At 37.3% G+C, this 24,091-nt stretch overlaps 1 protein-coding gene and 1 pseudogene across 2 annotated transcripts in view; both read right to left on the bottom strand.

Annotated features, from left to right (window-relative positions):
• The window catches only part of Cpq (carboxypeptidase Q), a 352,278-nt gene that overhangs the window by 313,302 nt on the left and 14,885 nt on the right, over positions 1 to 24,091 (bottom strand). The gene's annotated exons all lie outside the window — the stretch shown is intronic.
• On the bottom strand, positions 21,972 to 22,970 carry LOC119822705 (annotated as a pseudogene).

Here is a 24,091-nt window from a genome sequence, read left to right as displayed (position 1 = left end):
ATTCATAAAAAAAAAAAATAGGGAAAAATATTTCACCTCTATCAGACATTCACTATAGAGGTACAAAATGGTTTGGTATCATTTCCTGAACTAGAAAACACATATATTGTAGAGTCTAATAATTTACCTACAAGGCATATGCCCTACATATAAAAAGAGATACATTTTAAGAATATGCAAACTACACATGGCGGCTCACACCTGTAATCCCAACACTCGGGAGCCCAAGGTAAGAGAATTGTTATAATTTAGAAGTCAGCCTGGGCCGTATAATGAGTCCCAGGCCAGCAAAACCAAAAATGAAAAAAAGTATAATCGACAGGAGAGTAGAAGTGGACCATTATATAAACACAGTGAATTGTTGCACAGAATACAAAATAAATACATATCTGTAACACAACAACAAGGAAAATTCTAATCAATGTAATCCTGGATTTGTGTAAATGACACATTATTCTTTAGTTAAAGACAGCATAGAGAGGGGGAGGAGAGAGGAAGAGAGAAGAAAGCATGAATTCAGTAAACTGTATGAAAAGTTAAGCAAGGAAAATCTAAGGCGTTCAAGATGATTAATTTGGGTATGAGCAGAAGAAAACTGCACATTACGGCTGGATCCCAGACTGCGCCTTGCATGTTGTAGGCTTGTGTGCTTCTTGTCCTACTAAGAGTAAAATTCAAAATGATAAGTTCAAGTCTGTAAATGTTGTTTGGAATGCATTTTGACATAAATTAATGGTCTTTCCCCAGTGTGAACCATCTTCTGGGAATAATAACATGGTCAGTACTTGCAAATTATTTTTATTTGATTCCACACTGTTTCAATGATCTGGCTTCCATACTGGTTCCTGTCCTGTTGCTCCAGTGCCATCAGTTAACAGCCAGTAAGCAACAGTGGCACCAAAGTGGAAGACAGTCTCCAAGGTCCTTTTGAATTCTAGAGTCTTTGGTTCTGTTCTTTCCTATAGATAAAGTGCTGGTTTTCTTACACTCCCCAAGAACACTAGAAAGTTCTGTGCCCCTTCATGGAGTCAAACATGGGTATGATAAAAGAGGGACTAAGCAGACAGACGTCCAGAACCCTGCCCTAGCTGTGGGAGCTTTCTTTCTGGGATATATAAACTTTGTTTCTTCCTAAGATTTCATTTGTTGGAAGCATTCCATTACTATAAACAACAAAGGTGAGGGGAGAGAGCTCAGAAACCACAACTCTAAAATAATATCACCTCATAAACAAGATAGGTTTTCTGTTTTAGCTTGTAGTTCTTTTAGTTTTGGTATTATAATGACATCATTTCCCCTTTCATTTCCTCCCTCCAACACCCCCCTATACCCCTACTTGCTCTCTTTCAAATTCATGTCCTCTTTTTCATTAATTGCTGTTATATACATAAATGAATACACAAACACACAATATAATATAAGAGTATAAATACTCTTATATCACTAATAGAAATATACAAGTATCATTTGGAATGTTTTAAAGTTATCTTTTAGATATCTAATGAAGCTATTCTTTGAAGTTCAGGAAAGATAAATCCTAAGGAAAAAAATTCTAAGGTAATATATCATAAGCAAAACTATCCTACAAGAAACAATAAAGTAAGTTATTCAAATTGTTAGCAAAAAAACCCCTGAAAATCTAAAACTCACAGACAAAAGTAATTTTATAAATCTGGAGTGATATAATAAATATAATATAATATATAATATCTCCTCCATATGCACAAGGCATTCACATCCTTAGAAGGAATGCTACAATGAAAGCAATAAATTCATTACCATCTTAAATTTATGCAATACAGAAATATGTTAAGAATTTCAAAAATTAAAGAAGCTGCATGGCAAGCTTAGTAAATGGTTGTTACTTTTTTAATGTAAAAAGATAGGAAGAAAGAGAAATATTCTGAGAAGATGGAGGAAGAACATCAGGAAATGAGAGAAGAAACCGCAGTGTTAGGATCACAAAAGCCACTGCCTATGCCTTTGTCTTACAGTGTCTTCCTTCGGTTTTTCTCTGCTGGATTCAGATTTTCAGGTAGCAAGATGAATCTTCAACCTCACTCAAGTGTTGTGAAATGATTCTCTGAGAGGAGAGAGTCTTTTAGAACATCTTAGACATTGCTATATTTCAGTTCATTTTCACGATTCGTGTATTCTCACAAAACTGTGTAAACTGAGTATTTAAAAGGAATAAAAACTGAGAAATGCCAATTAACTCTACTTAAAAGACTATGTTATGAATTTTCTTTTTAGATATTCCTCCTGTTTCCTTTTAATGGCATTTTAGTACTTGGGGGAAGGAATAGAAATACTAGAAGTTGAATGCCAGTAGAAGGAATGCATGGAAATGGTGCTTTAGCAAGAAAAATGATGCTAAAACATGCTTTGCAAAAGTCTTCCTAACCAAAGTCATTTCCTAATAAATTTAAAGCACTATTTCTATGAGTTATGCTCAGCATCTACCAAATATCATGTGTTTTTCATTATTTTCCAATATCCCTTTTACAGGTGGGGACATATGGCTACTTCTGATCAATGAGCAAACAGAAGATGTTTCTTTAATGGAATACACATAGAAGTTGTTTGAATCCAGGCATCACTATATAGAAAGAAGTGCCCTGTAAAATTGCCTAAGTAGTAGCATGGGTATTTGCATGATGGAAAAATAATGAATCTTTGTTAAGCAACTGAGATTTCAAGGTTGATTTCTGACCTCAGCCTAGCCTTGTATATTATCAGCAAGATCTATTATAATAGGCACTTCATATTTCTCCACTCAAATAAAGGGAGGGTGATATAGATTACTGATCAATACCTTTCTCTGTAAAGGTGTAGACCGGGTTTTCTGGCTGCTTTTGTATATAAAGTTTTATTGAAACACAGTATTTTGTGAACCTCTTCTATAAATGTTTAATCCTTTCCAATTTGATCTCTGTGTGTGCCCAGAAGACACGAAGATCAAGAAACCCAGAGAGAATAAACACATGTCTATGTGTTTGTCCATTCAAAGAAGTAAATATGAATAGAAAACCTAGCACTGGACTAGGAATCATACTAGGTACTAAGGAAATAGAACTGAATGGTCATATTAAAATCTTTGTCTCCACAGAGATTATTTCCAATGAGAATAAGGACAATAAATGATAGTAAGTCATTTAATTATTTAAATATGACAGTATGTATCCAATAATTATCCTAGGGTCATCTATGGGGAATAAAGCACACGATTAATCCTGACCTAGGCCAAGAAAAGTTAAGACTGTTCTGTAACCTAAAAAGTGAGTGAGAGCTAGTCAAGTAGAGCAGGGAATGGAGAGTATGGGACCCTAACAGAGGAAGATAAACGCACAAACCCAAGGGTGCAAGAATCACTACTGCACATTTGAAGAACTGGAAGAGATTTATATGGGACACTTAAGATTTATATGTTTAAGACAGAGTGGCAAAAACCAAGGCCAGAGGAGATGAGAGACGGATCATGAAGGAACGCCTGCAAGCTACGTTAAAGCAGTGGCAAATAAGCTTTCAAACAAGCAACTGATTAGAAGATTGCAACAGAAAGTTTGCTGTGGAATGGAGTACAGCTGAGAGAAGTGGCAGGCGTCATCTGCATGACAGAAGATTGATAGAAGCAGAGAGGGGACTTCTGTTCCAACCCATTTGGAGGGACAGGAGTTACAGGTACAGGGTCAACTCTTCTGCCATTAATGTCCTCAGATCCACAAGGCTGAAAAATACCAGATGCCAATTTTCAGACAGAGTGAAGAAACTACAGGAATTCCTGCAGCCTCTGAGAGAATGACAGCTAACAACGTGGTTGCCATTGCAGAACTGTGGGGGAGTGAGGCAGAATTCAAGTGGAGCCCCAGAAGCGCCTCTGAGCTAGATGACCATCTCAAGTTAAAGTGGGGGTATGCAGATAAGGACCATAGAGGAGGAGGATTATGCATTATGGGAGTGAGACTAAAAGTCCATTGCTGAGCGCTGGGTGGGACATTTACAAGGTAAATTACCCAAGTTTATGGAGAGTGACTGTCATTTGCTTTAAAAGGAGTAGAAATAGGCTCTGAGCTTCAGTGGAGGCTTTTTTGTGTGCTAGAATAATGAGAGGAAAACAAACTTTATTAGTGCTTCATTAATCCTCTGGACATACAGCAGAGGCACTGTAAAATAAGGTGATATGAGGACCAAACATGAAATATGCATTTTCACTCCCCAAAGGAGTGAAAATTACCTCTTAGTAGAGAGAGACAAAGTAATCTTAATTCTTACAGTGCTTTGTGCCTCTGAAGAACTTCATTTACAGAGTTATAATTTAGGTATTTAAACTTCATGAGGTGATCGACCAAGCTGATGGGTGGAGGGGAGGGGAGGGAAGGGGGAGAAGGAGGGGAGGGAAGGGGGAGGAGGAGGGAAGGGAGGGGGGAGGAGGAGGGAAGGAGATGGAAATTTTTAAATATAAAAAAATAAACCATGAGGAAAAAAAAATAAACTTCATGAGGGAGGGGATCATAATTGGGGTGGGGGAAGTTGTTCAAGAAAAGCTCCTTTCAAGTATATAATGATAAAAAAGACTGAGAAATGCTGTTCTAGAATATTCACAATTCTAGATTGCACTGTGGAAAGCCTGAAACTAAACCTTGCTAGGATCTTCAGAAGAATCAATATGTAAATGTGGGACACTCAGAGCTTTCCAGAAAACCATTCTACCAAAGCATAAATTAACCAAAGTTTAAGCTGATAGGTGCTTTGTTTTTGTTTGTTTTGTTATGTTTTTTGAGACAGGGTTTCTCTGTATAGCCCTGGCTATCCAGGAACTCACTCTGTAGACCAGGCTGGTCTCAAACTCATAGATCCACCTACCTCTAGAGTCTCCAGAGTGCTGGGATTAAAGGTGTGTACCACCATGCCTGGCTAATCAGCCAATATTTTAACTACTTTTAAAATGACTGTACATGTGCAGGCATGACCCCCCCCAAGCACGCGCAGGTGGCACATGCACACACAGATCTCAATATTCTTTATCATACTATGCAAAATCAATACAAATGCTAAGAAAAATGTGATCCATGTTTTTCAGCTGAATAATAAACACAAACCAATTATGAAGGTAATAGTGTTTGGTTTGATGAATAAAATCATGAAAAAAGCTATTGTAAATATGTTGACAGCATTAAAAATGTGTTTGAAGAATAGAAAATACAGTCTTAATTACTGAACAAGTGAGAGAAGATTCTTATAAACAAAAAAGAATCAAATCTAAATTATGAGAAAGAAAAATACAGAAACAAAGAACTTAACAAATCTGAGAGATGTGTGTGTATGTGTGTGTGTGTGTGTGTGTGTGTGTGTGAGAGAGAGAGAGAGAGAGAGAGAGAGAGAGAGAGAGAGAGAGAGTTCAAAGATGACAAATGTAGATGGAGAATAAAGCAAAGGGGAGTCCCAAAGATTTACAAGAAATGATAGCATTATAAATGGGATTGGTAACTGCAGGAAAAACAGGTTGACACTGTTGCAAAATGCAAAACACAGGGTCACAATGTGGAGATTGTAAGGGATCGGGTAATAAAATGACCAGAACAATTATGACTGATTTTGTTGCTAAGTAGGGAATATATTTTTCACACACACACACACACACACACACATAGACACACACACACACACAAAACAAAACAAATAAGGACAAAAAAAACAAACAAAACAAAATTTAAAAAAACTGTGGATAGGATAGAATCTAAAAGAGTTGAAACAGAAGATAATATTATATGAGATGGAAGACTGGACTTAGTATAATGAGTCCTATGCTGTGCTGAATTAAATACAAGTATAGGCACATGAAATAATGTAAAAAAATATGTAGGGCTTAGTCTGTTCTTCTACAATTTATCTTCAGATTTAGAAGACAATACTCTTGAGTTAGCTATATATCCAATATTGTAACAAGTAACTTAGATTATAAACTTAAATTGAAAAATTCTTATTTAGAATTAAATTTTTCAAGTTTTTAGTCCTTAGTAGAATCAATTGTGTTCGGGCTATTAGTAAGGCAGAAAATTATGGCGGGCAGTGTAAAATAAGCAAAGCTGGAAGGAAAACAAATGAGAAGAGGATGGGTTCCCCAATTCCCTCCCAGGATCTACCCCAATGAACTAACTTTCCCCACCTCCAAAAGCTTCACTACCTCCCAAAAGCACCATCAGTTGGCAGATCCAAAGCATTACAGCCCTTGCCCACCACCCATGAAACAGGTTCATGTCTCAGTTTTTAAAACAGAGGGATAATTGCTGCAATTTTAAAAAATGCAGATTATCAGATAAAGAATTCAAAATCCTTGCTCCTCTATAACTTGGTGAGTTCTATTCACAGTACTAATATGACCTGGAGTAAGGCAGTTGGTGTCAATAAATAAAACCATGACATTCAGCATTGTACTACTGTTCATGACTCAATGCTTTTCAATTTATATTCAACTTTCAATTTTTAATGTATGCCCTCCAATATTTTAAAAATTAGTCTTCACCATGAACACCATACCTCAAATTCAACTTCATTTGAAATGAGTAAAACATTTCTTTTGTGGAAATGTCCCTTCAACTTAGCTCCTCCTCCTTGATGGTCTCCATATATTTGTATATCACCCTCAAGAGCAAATTCTCCTTCTCTAGCAACAGGCAGGCCATATGTTTTCCCCCCAATGCTAACAAAACACCCAGGCAGAAAAGGCACTTGAAGATGTAACAAGCAGAACAAAAGTTGAAAGACACAGGCTGGAAAACACATACCTGGCTTCAAATAACAGAGTCACTGGTTCAGAACTAGGGACTCAAAAATTCCACAGGTCAACTAAGCATAAAATTCCACAGGCTGGAAACAAACTTTGAGTCTAAAGATTTGGGCAGCAAAGATCATGACTTAAAGCAGGGTGCAGGTAACACAAACTGGATCACTAGATGGCCAAAAGCTTTACTTCCATCCACAATGCTGCCACTTAAGTGGAACTAAAAACTATATATATACAATTGTCTACTTGTCATCTCCAACTACATGTTACATAGTTACTTTTAATTCAAGATTTCCAAATCTGAGTATCTGAATATTTAAGGAACATAAGTACAAATAGTGCTGCTTCTAAATAAGAGTGTTTTCCAATATGCTGAATTGTAACATCAATGAATGGTATTTTGACATTCCAAGCATCACCATTACCTTTTCCAAACAGTGTTAAATACATGAATACTAAAACAAAAAAGTGTTTCCATAGTTTGTCAGGCATACACAATGCCCTTTAAGGATCAGAAATCACTCACATAATCTGTCTAGTCCTTGAATCTTGACTTTTAACCCTATTGTAGCTAACTATATGATACCCATAAGTAGATGGCAGTCTTTTCGTTTATCACAAAGCCTTTGGTGTCATTATAGTTTGAATAGTAAATGTTTCCCACAGGCACGTGTTGAGTGCTAGAGCACTATTTTGGAAGGTTCTAGAAACTTTAGGGTTGGACCTAGCAAAAGAAAAAATGACACAAGGTCTAGTTCTCAGAGACTGTGCTTTCTGTGCTGCTCTGAGTAAAGAAGTTCCCCTTCATGCTCTCCTGATACTCCACTTCACCATGGATACAGAAGACTAGAGTCAAGTGACTATACGCAGGGTCTTCTGAGATCTGCAAGTCAACCTTTCTTCATTTGAAGTGGGCAGTGTCAGGTATCATAACACCAATACAATGGAACCAGCACAGTGACTAAATAATAGTTCACACATACAAGACAGATGGATCTTAAATTTTTCAGACAGGAATAAGGGAAAGAATTTATAGAGCAAACTATCTTTTGTTTTAAAATTTCATTTACTGCAAATGGTAAAAGCAGAAGGCAACTTGGAACAAGATGCCTGCATTATTGAGAAAACAAGTTATCTCAGTAGATCAAGGCATTTGCTGCAAAAGCCTGACGACCCAAGTTCCAGCCCTGGAACCCAAGAAAAGACAGAAGAGAGCCGACTGTACAAAATGGACTTTGATATTCGTACACAGGCCATGGGTGCATATACATATAAACACACACTAATAAGAACAGCATTTTTAATGTTTTACATATAAGTAGGAAAGGAAACATTGATTTCTGGGTCTATATGTCTCTTAAAATGCAAAATGACTAAACCAAATTATTGTATAGTTTAAGGTATTTATTTCCTCATTTGTTAAGTCATTCATTCACTCACTAACCATTTACTGAGCATCAACCATTTGCCAAGTGCTATAATCTATACAGAACTTTATGAACTAAAAAAATAAATCTATGTAATGGGAGAGTACCTGGGAAATTACCATATTATTTGAAAAATAATAATAATATATATAGTCCAACTTGTGAGGTAATAGATATTTAATAGTGTTTTTGCCAGTAGAAGACTGACCAAATCTTGTTCATAGCAGGTTTTCTACAAAGTCACTGTTAACTGAGCTGAGAATCCATTTCATGGAAACAGAACGTTGAGTTTATAGGAGTCTCTTGTCCCAACATTATTATATCATCTTGTTTTACGAGGGCTTTTTAAAAGACACCATATATAATATTTATTGACTCATTAATGATGTGCTCACAGCCAACAGCACCATCTCTCAGGTATGAAGGGAGCTAGCAGAACACAAACACTTCTACATAAGGGAAGTAGACCATACACAGCACTACACTTGGGACCATTTCAGATGATGAAATTACCAAGAATAAACACAAAATACAGGGATAAATGATACTAAGTACACACTGAATATACTTGTTCATAGCTTGGGAAAAGGAAGAAGGAGGGGAAAGGAAGGCACAAGTGTATGGGAGGTAGAAGGAAGAAGAAAATAAAATTTGTTGGTATTAAACTTGGTTTTGCCATTTACTAGCTGGCAATCTTAGAAAATTACTTAAAGACTGTCTCAGTTTACCTATTTCTGAAATCAAGATATTATTATCACTCTGTTGCTTATACTGAAGATTAAGGGTCTTAACTATACACACACAAGCATTAGTTGTGTTAGCTAACAACAAAATAAACAAAGTAAAACAATGGAGCATTATCTTAAACTCTCAGAGTTTAAAAATGTGTGAGAGGCCCAGGCTGTGCATTCAAGAACTACAGATTTTCTTTATCTTTCTCCTCTGACATTTCCTCCCCTTTCTGCATGAGGCAGAAGGACTGCTTTATGCCTCACACCCTCTGCTTTCTCCTTTCCTTGCCAGACACTGTCAGAGGCCTATTTGGGACACTGAATGTTCTTTCCTTAGAGAGTTTGCTCACCTACAAGTAGAGTTTGCATTAGAGTTGAGTTGCTGTCCCAGTTAGGGTTTCCATTACTGTGACGAAACACCATGAACAAAGCAGCTTGGGGAAGAAAGGGTTTATTTGGCTTACACTTTTAGATTGCTGTTCATCATCAAAGGAAATCAGGACAGGAACTTGAACAAGGCAGGAACCTGGAGGCAGGAGCCAATGCAGAGAGATGCTGCTTACTGGCTTGCTTTACATGGCTTGTTCAGCCTGCTTTCTTATAGAACCCAGGATCATCAGCCCAGGGATCGCAACACCCACCATGGACTATACCCTTTTTCACTGATCACTAATTAAGGAAATGTTCTGCCTGTTTGCATACAGTCCAATCTTATTGAGCTATTTTCTCAGTTAAGGTTCCCTCCTTTCGGATGACACTATCTCATGTCAAGTTGACATAAAACTAACCAGGACTGCTGCTCTGGTGACCTTCCCTTCAGTGTAGGCCTAGCCAGTGTTAAATGGACAATTCTCCCTGCTGCCTGGGGCAAAGTGACTGTTCGCAGGAAGACATACCCATTCAATAACCATTCAGGCCTGCCCAGCAGTCTCCTTCCAAGTCAGAGATTAAGCTTGCAGTATATGTTGCCATTGTAGACTTCAGTATTTAATAGTCACTGGAAAGGGATGCTGGAGACAATTTCAAGAAATGCAATGCAGATGAGGAACTGGTAATGAAATTGCTGGGACTTTCTCGGAGTGAGCCTCCTGGGTGCACATCCAATCTGAAGCATATGGAGAATAATTAGGGCCAAAGCCAGTGAGGAGAAGAGATTAGAGACAATTACTACTGTGCAAACATAAAGGTCCTTCAACTGTGGACTGGGCAAAGGATGAGATCAGTGACATTAAAGGCAACCTGGAGTGGCAAGGATTTAGCTGGCAAATGAAAACCACATCCTATCAAACTCTTCAGGGCTGTTGTTGCCAAGGAACACACTTACATGGCCTAAAGCATCTTCTTCCTAGCATCTTACCAGTGCTATGAGGGTGGCATATTTCGGGGCTGGCAGCAGCCCTGTCTCAGATCTCCTCAGAGCTTCTTCATCTTTTCATCAGGATAAGAGTCCCTTTATCTTGGATTTTATAGGGCAAGCTGCATTTAAACTTCCACTGCAGGAGAAAAATGTTTGAGCAATACACTAATCTCATTGAAAAGGATTATTCAGGATGTAAAAAACACTCTACTGTTTAGATTCAACACATCTACCCACCACAAACCACATTTGATCGCTACATCAACCATTAGGGCTCTATCTAACCATATCATCTACAGTTTTAAGAACAAACATTATCCCTTTCAAGCAACTATGTTGCAAGCTTCATAATGAACTCTCTCTGGAAGGCATTTTATGAGATCCTCCCTAAACCACTGGGAGCCCCATGTTGTAATCCATCTCCATGCTAAAGTAAAGGAAGCTAAGGAAAATAATTAGCAAGAAATAATCTGGAAAACAGTAGCAGACTGAACATCCCATCAACTCTACACACTTCCCATCCTCAGCCTTCTACTGCATCAGATAAACTTGTTTGCACAGTCTGCTCTCAATGGGATACAAATACAAAATAGCTTAGTTTTCCTCAATCTCTGAACCAGCTGTGCTATGCTGAATCCTGTCTAGAAGCCACCATTCTACATGGCTTTGAGTAGGCAGAAAGCCCCCAGAGGAATGGAAATGAACACCAAGCTTTTGAACACCTACTCACAACTGAAACAATATCTTCTTTCCCCCTTTTTATCTCTTTTTTATTATTGAAGATAGATTTTCTCATACAATTTACCCTGTATAAATGCACCACATTTTCTTTATCCATACTTCTGCTGAGGGATGTCTAGGTTGTTTACAGTTTTCAGTTATTATGAATAAAGTTGCAATGGGAATACTGTGGAGCAAGTGTTCTTGTGGCAGCAGGGAATGTTCTTTGGGTATATGCCCAAGAATGGTATAGCTGAGTCTCAAGATAGATTGATTCCCAAATTTTCACACCAGCAACAAAAGAGTGTTCACACTCTTAGAAACATGAGATGTCACTTATATTACTGATCTTAGCCATTCAAACAGGTATAAGATGAAATCTCAAAGTAGTTTGATTAGCATTTTCCTGATGTCTAAGGATGTTGAATATTTCTTTAAAAGTTTCTCAGTTGCTTGGATTCCTCTATTGGGAATTCTCTGTTTAGATCTGAACCCTTCTTTTAATTTTTTTTTAATTTTACATTCTTCTCCCATTTCCTCACCTTTCTCCCCGATTCACTCCTCAGAAGGGGTAAAGCCTCCCTTGGGGAGTCAATAAAGTCTGGTATACTAAGTTGAGGCAGGATCAAGCCCCTCTCACCTGTATCAAGACTGAGTACAGTATCTCACCACAGGGAATGAACTCCCAAAAGCCAATCATGCACCTGAGAAAAATCCTGGTTCTTCTGCCAGGGGTCTTTCCAATAGATAAAGCCACATAACTGTCAACCACATTCAGAGGGCTTAGTTCGTTCCCATGCAGGATCCCCAGCTGTCAATCCAAAGTCCATGAGCTCCCACTAGCTCAGGTCAACTATTCTGGACTTTTGGTTATATGAAGTACTGTTTTTTGGAGGTCTGTGAAGAATTGTGTTGGGATTTTCATGGGAATTGCATTAAATCTATAGATTGCTTTTGGTAAGATTGCCATTTTTACTACGTTTATCCTCCCTATCCATGAGTATGGGAGATTGTTCCATTTTCTGATAACTTCTTCAATTTTTTCTTTAAAAACTTAAAGTCTGTTTTAAGGAGGCCACTTGTTTGTTTCCAGCTGCTCAGCAGCTCAGACCCAAAATAATCACACAGAAACCATATTATTTAAATCACTGCTTAGCCCATTAGCTCTAGCTTCTTATTGGCTAATTCTTACATATAAATTTAACCCATTTTTAGTAATCTCTGTATCGCCATGGGCTGTGGCTTACCGGGAAAAGTTCCAGCATCTATCTCTGGTGGGGCTACATGGCTTCTCTCTGATTCTGCCTCCTTCCTCCCAGCATTCAGTTTAATTTTCCCCACCTACCTAAGTTCTGCCCTATCAGTCCAAGCCAGTTTCTTTATTGATTAACCAATAAAAGCAAACACATAGACAGAAGAAACTTCCCACACCAAAAGTCCTTGTAATACAGGTCTTTAACTTGTATATTGAGCCATCCCTGCATCTCTGGGATGATGCCTACTTGGTCATGGTAGATGGTATTGTTCTTGGATTTGGTTTGCAAGTATTTTGTTGAGTTTTTTTGCATCTGTGTTCATAAGGGAAATGGTCTGTAATTCTTCATTGAGTTGTTATACAGTTTGGGTATCAAGGTAATTGTGGCCTCATAAAATGAATCAGGCAGTGTTCCTTTTGTTTCTATTTTGTAAAATAATTTGAGGAGTATTTCCATTAACTCTTCTTTGAAAGTATGGCAGAATTTTGTGGTAAAACTATCTGGCTTGTGGCTTTTTTGGTTAGGGGAATATTCTTTAATTATTCCCTCATAGAATACATTCTGACTGCAGTTTTCCCTCTCTTCACTCTTCATAGCTCCCCCTCCAGCCTCCCAGAAATACTAACCAAACATGGCATAACAAGTTACAATAAGAGTCGGCACAATCCCTCATATCGAGGCTGGATGATGCAAGCCAGTAGAAGGTAAAAGGTCCCAAGAGTAGGCATATGAGTTAGAGACAACTCCCATTCTGGTTGGGAGAATTTTAATGACTGCTTCCATTTCACTAGGGGTTATAAGTCTATTTAAATTGTTTATGTTATCTTGATTTAGCTTTGGTAATTGGTACCTATTGAGAATATCATTCATTTCTTTCAGAATTTCCAATTTTGTGGAGTACAGTTTTTAAAGTATTTACTTGTGATTGTCTGGATTTTCTCCATTTTTGTTGTTATACCTTCTTTTTCTTTCTGATTTGTTAATTTAGAAATTCTTTCTCCATCTTTTAGTTAGGTTGGGTAAGGGTTTGTCTATCTTGTTGATTTTCCTGGAGTCACTCTGTTTCATTGTTCTCTTTGATTCTATTTTATTGATTTCACCCCTCAGATTGATTATTTCTTGCCATCTACTCCTCTTTGATGTGCTTATTTTGTTCTAGAGCTTTCAGGTGTGCTAGTATGAGACATTTGCAATGTTTTTTAATGTGGGCTCTTAGTGCTGTGATATTTCCTTTTAGGATCATTTCCATTGTATCCCATAATTTGGGATATGCAGTGTATTTATTTTAATTGTGTTCTAGAAAGTCTTCAGTTTCTTTATTTCTTTCTTGACCCATTTTTTTTTCATTCCGTAGAGAGTTGTTCGGTTTCCATGAGTTTGTAAACTTTCTGTTGTTTCTACTGTTGTTAATATCCTGCTTTAATTCTTTTTGGTTTGATAGAATTCAGGGAATTATTTCAATTTTGTTGTATCTGTGAGACTTGCTTTGTATCTGAGTATGTGTTCAGTTTTGGAGAAAGTTCATGAGTGTGTTGAAGAAAGATATATCATTTGTATTTGGCTGGAATGGTCTGCAAATATGTGCTAGGTCCATTTGAATTTATAACATCTATTAGTTCCAGTATTTTTGTTAGCTTTATCTGGGTGGCCTGTCCATTGGTGAGAGCGGGGTATTGAAGTCTCCTACTATCAGTGTGAGGGTCAATATGCGATTTAAGTTATAGTAGTTGTGTTTCTTTTGACAAACTTGGGTTACATTGTGTTTGGAGCATAGATGTTAAGAATTAACGTGTCATCTTGATGGATTTTTTTCCTTTGATGAGTATGTAGTGTCTTTCCCCAATTTTTGTTTTAAGTTTATTTTGCTAGGTATTAAAAATGTTACAACCAGCTTTCTTCTTAGTTTCATTTTCTTGGTAGATCCAACCACTGATTGTGAGGTAATATCTATCCTTCATGTTGAGGTAAGGTTCTTGGATGTAGTAAAAGGATAGATCCTATTTACACATCCATTCTGTTAGTCTGTGTCTTTTTACTGGGAAATCAAGCCCACTGATACTGGGAGCTATCAATAACCAATGGTTGATTTCTGTTATTTTGTTACTGGTAATGGTAAGGGATGTTGTGTGTGGTGTTTTCCCTTCTTTTAGATTTGCTGGTGTGAGATTATTCATTTCCTGTATTTTGATGGGTGGAGCTAAGCTTCTTACAGTGGAATTTTTCCTTTTAGGATCTTCTGTAGGGATGGATTTGTATATATCCAAATTTGAAGTTTAAAATTGACTTTATTGTGGAATATCTTATTTTCTTCACCTTGCTGGAATAGTTGTCTGGGTTGGCACCTGTGTCTCTTAGAGTCTGAAGCACATCTGTCCAGGCTTCTTCTGGCTTTTAAAGTCTCCACTGAGAAGTCGGGTGTAAGTTCTAATAGGGTCTGCCTTTATATAATACTTGATTTTTCCCTTGCAGCTTTTAATATCCTTTCTTTGTTTAGAGTTTTGATTATTATGTGGGGAAGGGGATTTCTTTTAGGTCCACATCTATTTGGTGTTTCTGTATGCTTCTTGTACTTTTATGGTCATCTTCTTCTTTAGGTTAAGAAAATTTTTCTTCTATGCTTTTGTTGAATGTATGTTCTGTGCCTTTGAACTGGGATTCTTTTCCTTTCCCTATTTCTATTATTCTTAGGTTTTGTCTTTTGATTGTGTTCCAGATTTGCTGGATGTTTTGTGTCAGGAAATTTTTAGATTTAATATTGTCTTTGACTGATGTATTAATTACTTCTATCCTATCTTCAGTGCCTGACATTCTCACTTCCATCTCTTGTATTCTGTTGGTGTGATGCTTGCCTCTGTAGTTCCTTTTCATATTCCTAGATTTCTTATTTCTAGAATTCCCTCAGTTGTGTTTTCTTTATTGCTTCTATTTCCATTTTCAGGTCTTGAATGATTTTATTCTTTTTATCCAAAGGTTTGCTTATATTTTATTGGCTGTCTTTAAGGGATTTATTCATTTCCTCCAATTTGTCTTTTCCTTGATTTCTTTAAGGTATTTATTCATTTTCTCTTTAAGGACCTCTATCATATTCATATAGTTGGTTTTAAAAAATTTTTCTTGTGCTATAAGTAGGATAGTTGGACTCTTGGACAGGCATATTGTCTTGGTTGTTATTGATTACGTTCTTACTCTGGCATCTTGGCATCTGGGTTTGGGATAATAATAGGTTTGGGTGCTGATATCTGGCTTTGTTTTTGTTGGGTGTATTTTCTCCCTTTGGTTTCTATGTCCTTTCTGGATTTTTTTTTTTTTTGAAGAGTGTAATAACTACATGTTGCCTGCTCTGCTGGTGTGGTCACAGAGAATGCTTGCTAGTGTTGGAGGCTGGGATACATCAAAGAGTAGGAAGGGGGTTTGCAAGGGGATGGTTTGTGAGAGCCACAGGAGACATGGGCAGGAGGAAAAGAGACTGCAGCTAGAGTTCTGTTGAAGTGAGTGGTTGAGCCTAAGAGAACTGAGAGAGAGGAGAAGGTCTGCAGGCAGCCTGCCTGTCCTCTTTACATCTTTTGTCAATTGAGAACATATGGGCGGCTTTTGTCATAGCTGTAGTCATTGTAGTGGTAAGGACAATTTAACCAACTTTACTGATTTGTATGGAAGCATCTGACCCCAACTATTTGCAGCTACTTCAAAATGGTTGTGTTTTATACCCCTTTATTCTTATCTTCACACGCTTACAGATTCTAAGGTAAATAAGAAAAGTCAAAGTTAATTATGTTTGCAATACAAATTTCTACTTAATTGTTTCACATTTTACTCTGTGTTTCAATTCTTGTTTGAATTTAGTGAAGCAAAACATGAAACTCTGGTTAAAAATTAGTTCCAAAGATAACGAAAGACTAGAATCCTGGTGAAAAATCCAAGTTTACAAAGACCCATCCTTTTAAATGCAAAGTAGCCTTATTCAGGACTGTCATATACAACTAAGTTGTATGAGTCACATACAACTAAGGTCACAAACTTCCCCTTGCACTGGCAGCTTCAGCAGACTCAGGACTGTTCTAAGCTCTGAGACACAGCCCTGTCTTTGCCAATGTCATTCTTACTGATGCAATTTTCTTTTCCTCAATCAGATCTCACCCACGTTTTAACACTTATTTCCTCCAGTTAACTATAACCATAGAAACCTTCACATTCTCCCAAATCACAAGATTTCATTGCATAACTGTGCTGCATGTTTTTGAAATTTCTGCCCCTTTCATAGTTTCTGCAGGGAATTCATTCAACCAAATTTTTATTGTTTTCTATGGTCTTACTGGTATTTTTGAAAGGCTCACATTATACAGAACACAGTTTTTTACATGTATACCCCTCAGTGGCCGTGCCTGCCATACCAGCGTTACTATATCCAAGGACCTTAGTAGATAACTTCTACCCAAGCTAAGTATCATCTCAAGAATGATCCCAGCAAATAATTTTACAATAGTGACCAACATGTCTCCACTTATTTTTTGTTTTAACTTAAAGTTTTACTGAATATTAAATTATAAGTACCTTAAGGGAAGTGTAGAGCAGTCCAATACCCTGAAGCTTCTAGAAACACTGACATTCATGATGGAATACTCCTTAAAGACAGGCTGTGCATCTGAGTGAGGTGAAACCATATAAGTACACAGACATCTTCAGTGGAATAGGGTATGTCAAAATACAATGATTATATCCTAAGACTCAGTACTTATTAGTAGTATAGTCTTATTTTAAAGGAGTCATTTGAATAAACAGTAGGGAAGAGAGCTTGAGAATAGGACATAGGGCATTCTGGACTACCTGGTGATCTCAAAATTTAATGACAAAAATGTTCATAAGAGATAGTGTAGAGAAAGTACAGAGGAGAGAGGAAAACACCATTTTCTTAATTACTTTTCTATTGCTGTGAGAAAACACCATGACCAAAGGAACTTATAAAATACTGTGTTGAACTGGGGCTTCTTTGCAGTTTGGGAGGGTGAGTCAACGACCATCATGTCAGGGAGCATGGAACTGGAGCAATAACTAAGAACTCACATCTAATGAGAGAAAGAGAAGAGAAAGAGACAGGCTGAGCCAGGCATGAGCTTTGGAACCTCAAAGTCCACCTTCTCCAACCAGGCTACACTTCCTAATCCTTCCTAAAAGCAGTTCTACCAACTAGGGACAGAGTACACAATAGTAGAGCCTGTGGAGGCCATTCTCATTCAAACAACCACAGCCATGGATGGCTAAGGTAGAGATCAGGATTTGTAGCAAAGCAACAAGCCAAGAAATGTCTGGGGCCACCCAAAGCTAAAGGAGGCAAAGAAGTATTCTCTTCTAGAAAGAGAACAGCTTTGCTGTCGTCATGATTTAAAGCCTTTCTTCCATAATCATAAAGGAATAAATAGTATCTGTTATTTTAAGGTAAAAATGATTGAGGCAGACTGAAGAAGCCAGTAGAACCAGCTGTCAGCTTCTTTAGTAGATTTAATCTTCTATCCAGAAAATATCCTCCGAGATGTTGTTATAAAATAGACATGACGCCAGACATAGCACACATATAATGATGTCTTCTTCGTGGCTATTGCCTTGTAGGAACTTATATGCCAGAAGCAATCCTGGTTGCCACCTAGATTTAGAATGTAAGTTGCTGGTAGGACATTTCACTCCACACATCACCACACGTGCCATGGCAACAGAAACTCAGAAGATGACTCTGGAGTCAAAGGGGAAAGCCAGCTCTAGGCCAGGCTTCTATAATTCTTTAAGAACTGCAGCATTGTTAAAGTCAGGCAGACATCATTCCACTCCGCATTGGGCATGTCTACCTTGTCACAGCTCAGAGTTGAAAAGTGAGGTTAAGAGAGCACCTGGAATAAAAGCAAAATGCCAGCTTTCTTCAAAGGATGTGTCACACACTAATAGGAAAAGCTAACAATTCTTTTTTAGGGCCAATGACAGTAGGGGCATGAACTAGCAAAAGGAGACTGTCTGACCTAAACTTGGCACATAAGAAAACACGTAACACGGGCTGAATAACAAATCACATATGCAAGTCGTATTTTCAGAAGCTGAGACAATACAGTAAAGATGGAAGAAGAAGTTAAAATTGAATGCACAGAAAACCCCAACAGCAAATACATGTTTTCTCTCTAGACTTTAAATTGTGTGTGCGAGGGAAAGAAAGAGAGAGACAGAGAGACAAGAGACGGAGACAGAGTGAGGGGGAGTATTGAAACTAAGAAGACTATAAAAAGAGATGGAAATGGAATAACTGGTGGCATGAAATCACACAGGTGGATGAGCAAGAGAACCAGTAGGGGGCAGGGACAAGGGGAGGGAAGAAGCAAGGGATGAATTTAGGACAAAAACATATGGATAGAGCTAGTTCCAGGACAGGCTCCAAAGCCACAGAGAAACCCTGTCTCGAAAAACCAAAAAAAAAAAAAACATATGGATAGAAATACCACATAAAACCCATTACTTTGTATACCAACTTTCAGAAATCATTTAAAAAGACAACCTCCCTAGAGAAACCCTACGTTATAGGAATACTTCTTATAGCCTAGAAGCATCTCTAATTTATCTATGGTTTATACAAACCTTGTAAAAATAAAGTGGGGGACCTGAACTAAGCAAAGAGTTCAGTAAAAGATATGGGAAGAAAAAGGATAAAGAAACTTAAGTGACAGAACAAAGCAATGGGAATGAGCTATGAATGAATTACCATAAACAGAATAAAAAAACATCATGAAATGATGATCGTGTTGAGGATATTCACAGATGGGATGAAACACTGACAAAAATTATGGGAGGGTCATAAAAGGAGGAACAAGACCAGAATAAAATGCAAATAAGAAAACTAGAAATAAGCTACGGTTGTAGCTCAGTGGTAGAGCGCCTGTGTAGAAAGCACAAAGCCGTGGGTTCAATTCCTAGCACTGCAAAAACAAACAAACAAACAGCAATGTTAAGAAAATTAGAAATGATTACAATAAAATAAATATGAAAACGACTACAGCAAAAAATATACATATAGAAATAAGAAAACAGAAATCACATATATGAAGGATTAGGAGCCCCAAAGAAGATAGCAGATCAAAGGGGTGTTTAACCTGTTGATTTCCTTCTCCCTAGCAAAAACTCCTCAAGAAAATAGCAATAATTTATAGTCAATAAAGCAATGAAGTATGAATGTGGCTGGTAAAAGTATTTTTGAGCATGTAGGAACCCAAAAGCTTCTGTAACATTAAGCAACTTTGTTGCTACATATTTAACAAACCCAGATAGTATAATTTACTACACAGGTCATATGGTGAATGTGCACACGTTTCTGTGTGTGTGTGTGTGTGTGTGTGTGTTTGTGTGTGTGCGTGCACGCGCGTGCAATACCCTATTACTGACATGATTCTGATAAATAAGATAACATGATATTAATAAACCATAGGAACAATAAACATATGCAATAAACAATATATGTGAGGTTGCCACCACCAACACAGTATGACATATTATCTTACAACAAGCTTTCTTTAATAAGCTACAATTTAATGATAAAAGTACAGTATAATAAATGCATATAGAAATAATGTAACTACTATTATATTATCCTTGTCAGGTGTCATATGCTGTACATCACTGCACATGCTATACTTTTGTAAGACTGGCAGCACAGGAAGCCTGTTTATACCAGCTCCACACAAAACATGTGAGTAATGCATTGCTTTATGATATAATGATGGCTACAAGGTCAGCCAACAATAGGAATTTTCAGCTCCATTATAATAATATGAAACCCCTATCATATCTGTAGCAAATCACTGGTTCAAAACATTATTATTAAGTACATGACAGTAATTATAAAGAATTAATATAACTAAGACTAAAATAAGTAGTGATTATGGTAACAAAATATAATAAATACGTTAGGAGCTCTAACATGTAGTGTTCTGTAATTAACAAAAGTAGATGAATAGCTACAGGCAGTCAATACTGCTGAGAGAAGGAGAATCAGTTTTCCCTAGGGACAGGCTCCTTGATAAACTACCAGATCCCTAGTGTCAGACCCAAAGACATGCTCATCTGAGCAGCATTAAACAGACTCATTATATTATATATACATACATACTTACATACATACATACTTGTATGTGTAACAATAATAGAATTAAGAAGAGATTATGAACTGAAAGGTAGTGAGGGGGACACAGGAGAAGTTGGAAGAGCTAAGATATGGATAGAAATGCTATAAATGCAGTACTCATGTATGAAATTCTCAAAAAAATTTTACTTTTAAAAATTGAGCTAAGGAAAGAGGTGAGAAAGCTGCTTGGTGTGTCTGTGCCAAGTCCCTGACCTTGCTTACAGAGGCAGGTGTAACAAGGGGGCCAATATAACCCAGCCTTCCAGCTTCTTTATTGACAAAACTATGAGGAGACCTACGAGCTGCATTATAGAACTTCAGTCCCATAGAGTATTCACTGGTTAATATCTACATGTCTTGGTGGATCCTTATCACTTTATATTAACTGGGTTTTGTATGAATATATGACTCATTTCTGGCCAATGAGTCCATGAGGGAGATAATTGTTTATCTGCTCTTAAGAAGAAAGGAGGGTGGCATTTTCCTCTGTCTCTGGATACAGCTACATCTAAGTTTTGCCTGTAAGTGCAAACAGAAAGAAAGAACTATGAAGATAAAAGGCTATGTGTTGAGGATGGCAATACAGAAATGTGAAAATGTAAAAGCCTTTATTCAATTTCTTTTATATTCTTAATTTCTCCAACAAATGCACACTGCATGTCTAGTCTTCCTAGGACGTCCCAAACTCAGTCCTTAAGAATATTTGTGGTTTCAATTTTCAGTGTGATTATGATCTATAAAAGAGGCCAAAGCAAAAAAAAAAGACAAAAAAATCCAATGGTTCTTTTTTTTAAAGACCTTTAAATTATTTTTGTTCTTAGCAAATCCATTCCTAAACATCAAAAGGGTTTTTTGTTCCTTCACTTCCAAACTTTTCAAAGTTACTTCCTATTTTACCCATAACAAAACAAAAACAAAAATAAAATCTTTTTCAAAGTTACTTCCTATTTTACCCAAAACAAAACAAAAATAAAATTCTCAAAGTTTTATGGGAGATAATACATCAGAGTATTAAGGGAGTGCCCCATGCCTCTTAAGAAGAAAGGAAGAGTTTGTTCATGTTTTGTGTGAGTCTCTTTCCTCTTTAGAAAACTGCAACAAGTGCTAACCTGAATGTGTGCACCTGGACAGAGTGCTGACGGCCCTTTATCTAGAGCAGTGGTTCTCAACCTTCCTATAGCTATGACCCCGTAATACAGTTCTACATGTGTGGTGACCCCAACCATAAGATTATTTCCTTGCTACTTCTTAACTGTAACTTTCCTACAGGGATCACAATGTAAATACCTTATAAGGGGTCATGATCCACAGAATGAGAACCAATGATCTAGCATGGGGATGTGTTTCTTATGTAGGTGTGGTGGATAATTCTTCATATTTTAAAATCTCCTTAAGCATTGCCTAAGGAAAAATGTCCTTACAAACAACAACATCTACTTTGTCATCAAGTTTTACACATCAGAGATACGACCATACTGTACGGTTCTGCTGTGTGGCTCTAAAATTAATGAGATGTAAATGCATACACTTATTAAATATTATAAGTAAACCATAAAAGTATTTTATTCACAACATCATTAGGGAAAGAACAAAATGTTCAGAAAATAGACAAATTCCAGTTCTACTTAAGATACCTCTCCTCTTCAGAACCTATCTGTTTTCAACTAGTTTTTCCAGTCAATCAATGATATATAGCTGTGTGGCCATAGTGAAGCTTTCATATTCCGTGACAATGACTGACACAATAGTTACTGTAATTGATCCTCTATAGCCACTTTCTTTATTTTCTAGTGAGATAAATAATTTTTGGAAGGCAGACTGAGTTTTTGCTACAAGATAACATCTCTCTCCACTTCCCCACATACACATACACATACATAGTTTATGTTACACACATGCTCACACACCCCACATATACACACAGGATAGCTTCCCCGCATTTATGTTCATGTGCACACTACACACGTTCACACACTATACATACACATATATGCTAAATTAACTCATACATTTATCTTATTGTCTTTGATCGCAATTTAGAACAGAATCTCCATGAAGACATGAATGTCGAGTTCTCTCTCTCTCTTTTGCAGTTTTCGTGAGTTTTTTTTAAACACAAATAAAACATGTATGCAAGTCATCTACTCATCTTCTTCTCTGCATAGCCTGGTATTGGGGCTGGTGATGCTGACCAGCTATGCTGCTCTTACTGTGATGATTTCCATTTCTTGGAGAAAACATTGTACAAAGTCAGCACAGTAAGATCCACTGCGCAACAGCAGCTCCTCCAGCTCCTTGACATTGTGAACCAGAAACTTCCAGAAGCTGCTAGGCAGCAAAAGCTTGGTTTTCTTGTTGCTCCCACAAGCAATGTTGGGCATTAGGGTCTGGGCCTTGTATCTTCTCTGCATCCTGCTCTCAGTACCTCTGGGTTTTCTCCAGTTTCACTTAATTTTGTCATATCAGTCTGACTGGTGCCTGATGAACTTCTTGGTCCTCTTTTGTACGATCTTCACCTTCACCAGAGGTTGGAGGGCAGCCATGATGCTGCAAAAGAGATGGTGGCAACCTTATAGGTTTCATGGAACAAGTCTAGTTCTCTTCATTGCTGCATCCTCAATACCAAGAGCAGCATCAGGCATATTGTAAGTGCCATAGCCACTGCACAGTGTCTGATAGTACTGTATACAGTCCCCAAGGACACACGTTGTTTGACTGTTTGAACAGTGAAACCCTGTGAAGGCACAAAGTATCTGCTAACTTCTGCTCTGGGTTCTGTGATAAAGGCACGTTCATGAAGGCCAGAAGTCCATGAAGCTTTACTGTTTGGTACATAGTAAGCTGGAACTAGACATTGTATAAAGACACTGTCTTCTGTTCCACCTAAACTTGTAAGAACCCTTCAAAGTTTGAGACTAATATGTTTCTGTATCCACCCAGGAAGCTATTAGTGAAATCGAGATAAACAATTTTTAACTGTCCCAAGTTTTCCATTCTTTTCTCAAATTTAAACACATAAAAATAGTTTTTCAAAGAAATTCTACAGGAAAACAAAAAGAAAACTAGAAATAATAAAAAAAAAGTTAAATCTTTCCATACTCTGTAGGTACAGAGCAAGAAAAGATTGGCAAGAGTTCCTTTTTTCCTTTATCTTTTGGAAATGAGTTGCAGATTCTTCATTCGTCCCAAACACGAAGATGGCTTGGAGGAATAGTCTTTGAAAGTGCACTAAACCAAGCTTCAAGCTGGCAAGTTCCTTGTTGCAGCTGCCAAATCTTAACTGGGCCATTTCTTTTTCTTCTGTTTTGTATAATCCACGTGGCTTTGACAATACAATGGCCGGTACTGTAGTAAAGTTACTGATCCCAAAAGAGGGTGTTCTTGGCAAGTTAAGAACTGAAGAGGATTATGAAAGCCACTTTATGCTATAGCTTCATATAATTTACAGCAGAGTATTAGGGATCCTGAAAAAGGAGAACCTTGCCTGTGATCTTAGACATGTTTACACATGCTCTCCATACACATGCACAAATAATTGCACATTTGTGTATGCACTCCAATTTTGTGTTTCTACACTTTATTCTTAATAGTTTTAGCCCCTGTGGTACTAGGTACAAAGTAGGATTTCAGAGTAAGTATTTATAAGCCAGTGTGTCCGTAGTTG

The sequence above is a fragment of the Arvicola amphibius genome, chromosome 9, assembly GCF_903992535.2.
Source record: "Arvicola amphibius chromosome 9, mArvAmp1.2, whole genome shotgun sequence".
In the NCBI taxonomy this organism is placed as follows: Eukaryota; Metazoa; Chordata; class Mammalia; order Rodentia; family Cricetidae; genus Arvicola; species Arvicola amphibius.
The sequence above is the reverse complement of the archived record's forward strand: the minus strand, read 5'-3'. Positions and strand labels throughout refer to the sequence as shown.